At 46.1% G+C, this 9,033-nt stretch overlaps 1 protein-coding gene across 7 annotated transcripts in view; it reads right to left on the bottom strand.

The window, feature by feature from the left end:
- Window positions 1–8,064, bottom strand: part of LOC102088268 (contactin-4) — a 334,360-nt gene extending 326,296 nt beyond the window's left edge. For 2 of the 7 annotated variants that reach the window (XM_065074574.1, XM_065074576.1), the window contains exon 1: window positions 7,002–7,450. The gene's annotated coding sequence lies outside the window, so the exon portion shown is untranslated. Of the gene's footprint in view, window positions 1–7,001; window positions 7,465–7,598; window positions 7,668–8,004 lie in introns of those variants that run through there. The other 5 variants (XM_065074577.1, XM_065074578.1, XM_065074571.1 and 2 more) reach the window with 5 other exon arrangements.
- Between the last annotated feature and the right edge of the window lie 969 nt (window positions 8,065–9,033).

Genomic DNA, 9,033 nt, shown 5'->3' on the forward strand with positions numbered 1-9,033 from the left:
TCCCCAGAAAGCCTTCCTGCAAGTCACCAAGTAGGAGAACTGCACACAAACAAACTATCCCTTATGCCACACACCTTCCAGGACAGTGTCTCTGCACAACCAGTGCGCTCAGTGCTCACGGGCACTGATTTCTGTAGAGTTTAAAATAATTCTTCATGAATAATTGGTGTTCTCTATCAGCAAGTCTGACCATGCTGGATCCTACAGAGGAATCTCTTGTTTTCTTGATCATCTTGTGTTGAAATCAAAGGAGCTGGGGAGGAGCAGAGAGAGGATGATGCTGAGCAAGCCACAAAAGCCCTTACCTGTCAGCCAAAACTTAAGAGGACCTGCTGCACCAGGCTGTATAAGTAAAGATGGATAACAGCAAGCATAAAAGCAGTGAGGAAAAATGAGGGGTAAACTGAGACGCAGAATGGCTTTGCAGGTCAGCAGAGAATCACAACACTGATAAAAGAAATGTGCGAAGGAGAAAAATGATGCATCTTTTTACAGATTCCCGACAAAATTATACCCTAGAAACTGTGATTAGGGTTATAGGCACAAAACTCAATATCCATCTAAAGCCCTGCAAACAGGCTTTGGCTCTTTCCCAGGCCAGAGTCGAGGGGTGCGCTCCAAAAGCTCCATGGCTGGCTGCGGGTGCTCCAGCCCTGCGGGGATGTGCTCCGGGCTACATCGCCGCAAGCCGGGGCTGAAGGTGCTGCAGCCGGGGCTGTGCGGGTGCTCCGGGCTGAGTGCTGCCACCCTGTGGGATCGGTGTCACTCGTATCTGTGCATGTCACCCCGCTGACGGTTCTGCAGAGCTCCCTGATGCTCAGCAGCTCACCTGTACTTAGGAAACCACGGGGGGCTTTGAAGCCCAAACAAGCTATATCCCAAAAAGCGTAACACACTGAAATAAGTTGGAAGATTTATTCAGGAGTTGGAAATGTTTCTAACTATGATTTGAAACAAAAAGGCTACTGCACTCTGGCCAGAATAAATATTATAATTCAAAATAATTTGCATGTCTAGTTAACGATCTGATGTATTTACACAATTCATATTTACCCAAGCATATCAAGGCCAGGATTGAAATCCTGATTTGTACATTGCTAAGAGCCGATTCTGCTTGAAATTACCCTTCTGCTGTACTTCATATTTCATTTATTTCTACTTCCAGCTATACATGCACAACAGAGGGCATTATACATCTCCCTAATTGAACAATACAGATCAATTAAATATGAAAAGTCATTCTTGGTCTAAAACCCTCTTAGGCAAATGTTCTGCTCTTATGCTAAGTAACTCTTAAAAAAAGCTAGGAGTTGAGTGCTGTTCAGAAGCTTTTTTTTTTTTCCAAAAGACTGGGAGACAAAGACCAAGAAGATTCATCCATTCATTCATGACAAGACAACATAGAGCTTTTGCCTCCATTTCACAAGAGCAGAGTAGTAATGATTAAAAAAAAATCTTGTTTGATGAAAGCTATTCAGTGCTCTATGCGGGAGGTGAGGAACCCTCCTCTGGCTCAGCACTGAACATGCCTTTCAGACCCTTCTCATGGGTCACAGCATTAACACAAAGTACAGTGTTATCAAACAATATCACAGAAAAAGAAAATCACTTAAAAATAATTTATGCATCATTGGTAGCCCACCAGCTACAGACAGGTTCCTCATACATATGCTATATAAAATGTGGGAGCCCCACTAAAGGCCCAAAGGGGAAAAGACCCAGTGCATCACCCAAGCAAACAGCTCCTTCCCTTGACCGTGTCAGAAACCAGGGCTTCCATGGGTGAGCCAAAATCCCCTGACACCAGCTCAGCACTGTGGCAGTTGACAGGGATGTTTATTTTGCCACAGACCAATACATGTTCTTTGCTAATACACAAAACTGTCCTATAAAAATAATTGACTTAAAGCTAGTATAAACCTACAGATAAGTTAACAGAAGAACCTGGCTCAGATATGGCACTGTTAGGTTAACAGATACACTCAATTATCTCAATGGTCTTTTCCAACAAAGATGATTCTCTGATTCTAATACAATCAGTACAAGGAAGAGAAACCTGCCTGACAATAACCTTGACAGATCACGGGCTTTCTAGTGAGTGGGTTCTGACTACCTGAAGGCACAGAAGAACAGGCCATGGCTCAGTCAAAAGAAAGGAAAAGAGGAAAGTTGGACTAAACCCAGCAGAAGGGTTTCAGGAGAATTCAGGTTTTCTACTGATTGCTCATTAACAGATCCCAGGAAGGAGGAGACTGCCCTAACTATGGCTATGGATCAAACTGGAGAAAGTTTTCTGCTCAAGGTTTTATAGCTATAGCTAGGAAGGTGTGAAAATGGGAGATCAGGACCATTAACAGACAGCCAGGGGAGAAAGCAGCATGAACTGAATATCATCAGCAATCCTGTGGCCTTCCACAGATGAATTGTTGGCTTTCACACTCCTGTTACTGGAAGCATAGAGATGGAAATGTGTCTAATTGTTCCAGTATGATGTTGTTTGTAAGTCTTCTCAAACAACACCCTGTTATCTGCATAAGAAGAGTTTAATAAACCACGCATTTACAGTTTGGTAAAAAAAACACTGGTAGGTTATTGCTATTCAGTACTATTCAGATTAAATTAGAATTCATAATAGAGGTTTTTCCATTACAAACATGAAGTATGCTATTTGTTCCCTTTCTTAGTCTTCTAATTGCCTAAAATGACCTGCTGAACCTTATGTAGATTGGGTTTAAATACCACATCTCTTCACTGGGTAAATATTTATATAAATAAATCATAAACACAGATTCTGCCTGAGGCCAACAAAGATACAACTTATAGAAGTGTAAATCAACCTGGAGTTCGAAGCAGTTCAGGACTAACTTGTCTCATGAACAGATACCAAGGCCAACAGCTGCTGGAAACTCTTCCAATAAAAACATCTTTGGTCCAAGATCTCATCAGTTCCCATGACAACCCTATGGCATCAAGTCTCAGCAGCTCTGGCCAAGTCAAAAGTTGCTCCTTATGATCTAGCATCCTATATTTGAATCATGCATATGGCAAAGTCGCTAGATTAGTTGTTTTCAAAATACTTTGACCCTATTGGTCCTAAGGGTTTGACTTTCAGTGGTTTAACCCAGCAATTAAAAAGAAACTCAACAAACTATTTTTCTTGGTGTCATGCTGGAACAGATTTTTATCCTGTAGACTGAGATAAAAAGTGACTGTTTGTATCTAGGGAAAAGCAAATAATGAAATTATTTCCCAAGTACAACACATACAGTACTAGAAAGCCCTGTTTAGTGTAAAAAATACCTTTGTCTTGGTTCATAATGAAATGTGAACCTTGTTTATGCTAAAATTGCAAGCAGATTTGACACAAGAGTTTTTGTTTTAATATCAGTTTTTTGGTGGAAGATGGTAGGGGCTATGGAGTGGTCGTGTACTCACATGAAAGAGTAAATCAGTTGGATGTCATGATTATATATTTGCTTTGCTAATAATAAAGAGAATGAATCACTACTGTCATGATATTCATATTTATATTTCAGTAACCACTGTAGCAGATACAGTAAAGATGTGTGTGAGTTTAAATCTTGGCAGCACACCTAGATTAGAGGTTTGGAGCTGACATTTGTGGATTTCATGTGATTCATGTTACTTTGCTGTGTTTGTGATTACCTTCTTGTCAGGGACTGCACATCACTCATGCACCAAGCAGCAGTCTTCCAATTTCTGCATTTGAAGGAAAATTCCCAACTGTTGCAGCAAACCCTCTTCAAAATGAGCCCCATCTTCTGTATAACAATGGGGCTGAACAACAGGTCACCAGCAAAAGCAAAAGGAGTATGTAAACAGCTTTTACAGAGACATTACCAGGTCATTTTAGGCCACAGATAGGAGGTGTGGGAAGAAACCCCAGACTTGCTCTAATCTCAAACAGCTAAAAATAGATCTGCGGTGATTTATGAACTTTCAAACACAGCAGAGTATTTTTAAGCAATAGCATCTTCTCCCACACTGACTATGCCCACCCGTGTCCCCCCAGAGATCAGCCACAGGCAGCTGATACCTTCATGCTTCACCCAAATACAATTCAGAAAGACAAGAGAAAATAAAAAGACCTAGCTATCTTGTTGTTAACATCTTTCCTTCAGTTCTACCTTGTCTTTACTTTTGATTTTTATTTTCTATTTAATCAAGGTAACTACACAGAGCTGCCAGACAAAGCCAGCTCCCCAAACTGAAGGAAAAAAGTTACTTTTCACCAGAATATCTATAAAATTATTGCAAAGTTTTGCATCTGGGGTAGAAATTGTACAGGTGCTTTACTACACCTGTTTTCTTAGCTGTACCTGATGGGGTAACACAGGAATGAATTTTAAATCAAATAAATGTTAATCCTAATGAAGTCTTAGATATCAAAAAGAAACACTTTCATACATAAGGAGGTGCAAGTTTGGGAACCAAAGTGGTCTCTCTCATCAGTTGCTGTCTCACAGTGCTGCTATTTTTCCCCTTTAGAACAAACGCTCCTGAGCTGACATTTAAAAATAAGCACTCCAGAAAGAAGCAATGGAGGGACTAGTATGGGAAATACAACTAAAGCCACTCCAGGGAAGGATGCCTGTGGTCTCAGAGACCATCCATCCAAGAGGGTTTGTGCCACACCCCAGCCAAAGGTGTTCTCGTGTCCCAGAGAAGAGGACACAACACTTCTCATCCTTTCCCAACATCTAAAGCATGCTGATGGCACACTTGCTCCTCATCAGACATCCATGGTCACCCCAGAGGAGCGACTATGGAGTTTTGGACATCACTGTTAATGCATGTAAAGTCAGGGCTGGAAAGCACTATCATTTTATCATGTTTACTGTTTACATGCCAAGGGAGAAGTTAGGCTTCTTACAAAGGTAAGCCTTCCTTCTGCTGTCATTCACATTCAAAACATATATTTTTGTCATCATGTAGACCAGAACAAGCTTAAAATTCTGGGAACACTAGGTGAGCTAGACAAGAGCTCAACTCCAATGCAGAAGATAAGGACGGGAAAAATTCCAAGTCGACAGAGTTTTGCCAGGATCATTCAACTCTATCTATCTGCAGGCACAGCCTGCTTTACTCTAGTCCTCCCCACCCACATGCTGCCTCCAGGCTAACAAACCCATGGGCACATGGGGCAGGAGACCCTCGGAGCCTCCCAATAGATGGCATTTACAAATACATACAGAACAGAGGGTTTGGTGTGGCTTCCTGCAAACAGTTAGTTCACTTGACAGGATCTGATGAAACACCTCCTAAAATCAAGCAAAATCTTGTAGATGTATTTAGCTCTGTCCAGAGTTCAGCACAGAAGGGAGAGGTTGCTGCACGACAGCAGAAGCCATCGTCTAAAGCAGGCTGCTTTGGGAAAATTAGCAGTGTGCACACCCTAAATGAGACTGTACAGCAAGTAAAAGAGGGATTAGCCATGTAAAGTAAGTCCTTTTGGTATTAGATTAAAGAGGGGAGGTGACTTTGAAGGATTATTCAAGAGCCATTTAAACAGTTTTCAGGGACTTACAAACATAGGGTAAAAATGCAAGCTTCTCAGGTCCAGAAAACAAGAAAGTTAAGTGCCCTGGCCAGGAAAGCAGCAGAAAAGGCTTCTGTAGGGTCCAACAGGCTGGCCCCACATGCAGGGCCCTATCACCCTGCTTCCCACACTTGGTACCTGACATCATGCCCCATGACAGCAGACTGGGGAACTACAGCGTGTGGGAGCCTGGGCTGGAGCACCACATGCCTACCTCGGCTACAGCTTCTGGCAGGGAACAAGAGAAAGGAGGGAAGAGGCTGCAACAACCGCGATGCCAGTGGGACATGCCACGGGACGTGGCACCCCCAACCCCATAGCAGCTGTGCACACCGTGCTGAGAGGGAGTGTGGACGACACCGTGTCAGAGCAATCTTACAAGTAGCATGGCATTTGAATAGCAGGCTTACACCAGTCCCTGCTCTCATCTAAATAATTTATTGGCTAGGATGCAGGTCCTGAACTGAACCACGTAAACAGGAGGATGTGCAAGCACAAACACAAAAACTGACTTCTCTTCATAACAAAGTGTTCCTCTTCTTCCCTGCACCTCAGGGTGCCTAATCAACATGCTGGTTCTTAATCCTTTGCCCACATTAATCCAATAAGAGAAAATGAATACATTGCTGCAAGACATTAGATTGCTTTCTGAACCCTCCTTGTAAAAAAAAAAAAAAAAAACAAACAAACAAACGCTTTCACTTAAGTCTAAAAGGCGACAGATAATTAGTATGTAAGATACAAACTATTTCCACTTGTTATGCAAGCAGCATCGCTTAATTTGTAGTTTAGAGAGCAAGTCATTCCTGTCTGGGATAAATAAAACAACATGCTGCATTATGTTGCTCACGACACGGAAGCAACATCAGCCTGGGGAAAGCAAAAGAAGCTAAAACTCGAGCAAGGAACACTAGCTGGATCAAGCAAAAAGTTATGCATGCATTTCTGCCAGCTTGGAAGGGACCATCCCTCTGCCAGCAGACACACACAGCCCCGCGCTCTCCTCCGCCGTTTCCTCTCCCCGTGGCCGGGGTGCCGCACCGACCCCCCGCCCCAGGCCAGCTCTCCCCGACCCCGGCACGCCGCTCCGCTCCTACCCGACGGGGGCAAGCGCGGCCCGACACTCCGCCGAGGAGCCACGCCGGTTGCGCTGCGCTCTGCGCCCAGCTCCGCGGGCACCGCGGGGACTCCCGGCGGCAGCGGGAACCGCGCCCCGGGCTCCGCAACCCCTTCGGCCCCCACATCTCCCTTCCCAGGAAGCTGCCCACTCCGCGGCCGAGCCGCGCTTCCTGGTACCCGCTGCGCGCCACTCCGCGCAGCCCAGCAGCGCTCCCCTTCTCTCTCGCCGCAACCAGTTCCCTTATTTATTCCCATTTTAATTTTTTCTTTTCAAATCTGCCTCCCTCCTCCTCCGCCTGGTGCAAAGCCGCTCCGCGCTTACCTGGGCGGGGCGGGGGGGCATGCTCGGCTCCGCGGGCGCTGCCTGCCCGCCGTGCGCGACAGCCCCGCGATGCGCAGCTCCCGCAGCAGCCCGCGGCCGCAGCATTGAGCGTCAGGGGCCGGGGAGCCGGGCGAGCGCCGCGCAAACCCCACCTCCCAAACCTGCGCCGTGCGCGGGGGGGCGGGCGGAGGAGCCGCGGCAGCGCGGCCGCCCTTAACCCTTCTTCTGCCCCGCAGCCCCGCTTGCAGTGGAGCTTCCCCAGGTACAACTCTCGGTCACCTCCTGCGGGGTTTGTCACAGCGGCTCGGCCCCGAGATTTTCCCCACCCTACTCTGGTTTTGCTTTCCTTTTAGCCCAGGTACGTCTCTTCTCGGCGCAGAGCGGACCCATCCGCACCCGCGGGCTCCGCGGAACCGAGGCGGCTGCCGCCCGCAGCCCGTGGCAGCCTCTCCGCTGCGGGGGAGCCCGGTTACATCCCGCTCGCTGCTTTTCTCCCGTCCTCGAAACAGTCCCAGAGCCACTAACGGGAGATCCGAGAGGGCTCAGGGCATTTTTAATTTTTTTTCTCTCCGCGTTTGCCTCGGGCATTAATCTCACATTTGCCATAATTCTTCTCACTCTTCTAAAGCTGCCTCCTTCCTTCATCCTCCTGCTCTGTCAGTCTCTCACTCAGCCCTTTGCACGACTAGTCCACCCTCTCCTTCCTGACCCTCCTCGACCAAGAAATCAGTGTCTTGTGCAGAGAGATGAGACCAGTCAGAGAGGACAACACACCATCCCTGCTGCTTTCCAGCCCTCCTCGCCACCAGTCTGCCCGGTGGCTGTCCTGAGGTGGGACCTTTTTTTCAGGACCCCTTGTGAGGATCTCTGTTTGCTACTGCAATGCAAATTCTTAGCCACGAACTGTTTTGAAAGTCAGAGTTCAAGCAGAGTGATCTAAAGGCACAGAGGGGAAAAAAAAAGGCATTCAGATGTGAAGGTGCAACCTACCTACCTTACCTACCTTTTCTTCTGCCCTGGAATCTTGTACCGGGAAGTGCTCTTACATTGCTGTGCAAAAAATGCCTTACAGCGCAAAGAGGGTATTCAGTCTTAACTGTGCCTCCCCTGGGTTTTGAGGGATTAAGTGAAACCCTTATTATGTTTAATTATCTCTAGAGTTGTTCTCTGTGCTTGCTGCCTTGCTTTATGGTTTAATAAACTGCACATCGATATAAACCGAATGACAATTAACATTAGTGCAGGTTGGATTCGCGTTTATTGCTGCTTACAGGTTCACACTCACAGTGCCTTCGCTCAGATGTTTCATTGCCATCTATCAGCACCTCTTTATTAGCACAGCTCCTAGCTCCAAAAGGTGGTTGGGCAGCGCCCTGAGCAGCTTGGGAGGGCAACTGCGACCCCAAGCTCAGCCCCCCTCAGGGCTCAGCTATGCAGGTCCAAGCATCTTGGGTAGCAGCAAAGTAACGTATTGGGACTTCTCCTGCAGCTGGAGATAACTGAGCATGTTTAGTTGGCCCAATCCTGAGTAGCCACTAAGTAACGCTGCCCACAGTGCCTTACAAGTGCTTGGATCCCCTGTGATGAAGAATGGCCCAAAATACAGTCCACTGCTAGTGGAGAGGGCAGGAGAAGCCAGTGCTGCCTTTCCTGAATAATAATGAAGGTTTAACACTGGACCCAACTGCAAAACAGAGCCTGGAGGAGGCAGAAGTGCTGTACTTGAGCCCTGTGAATCCCCTCATGTTATTAAATGTTATATAAATGTTATGTATTATTTGTTTAATCTCATTCTGATTTATAAAATAGTGGAGACTGTTCAGTAATCCAAAATAAATATATTTCAAGTTTAGCTCCAAGTGTTTTCAATTTGGGAGTGCCTGTGTCTCCAAGGTCACCTCATAAATCCTGGCACTGTGGCACAGCACTGCCAATCTGTGTGGGGTGTAATAACTCTTGAGGGAAATCAACGCTGAAAATGCTTCCGAATTTTTCAAAAGGAACATGTGTAGAATACATCATCATAACCCAT

The sequence above is a fragment of the Columba livia genome, chromosome 10 (assembly GCF_036013475.1).
Source record: "Columba livia isolate bColLiv1 breed racing homer chromosome 10, bColLiv1.pat.W.v2, whole genome shotgun sequence".
NCBI classification, from domain to species: Eukaryota; Metazoa; Chordata; class Aves; order Columbiformes; family Columbidae; genus Columba; species Columba livia.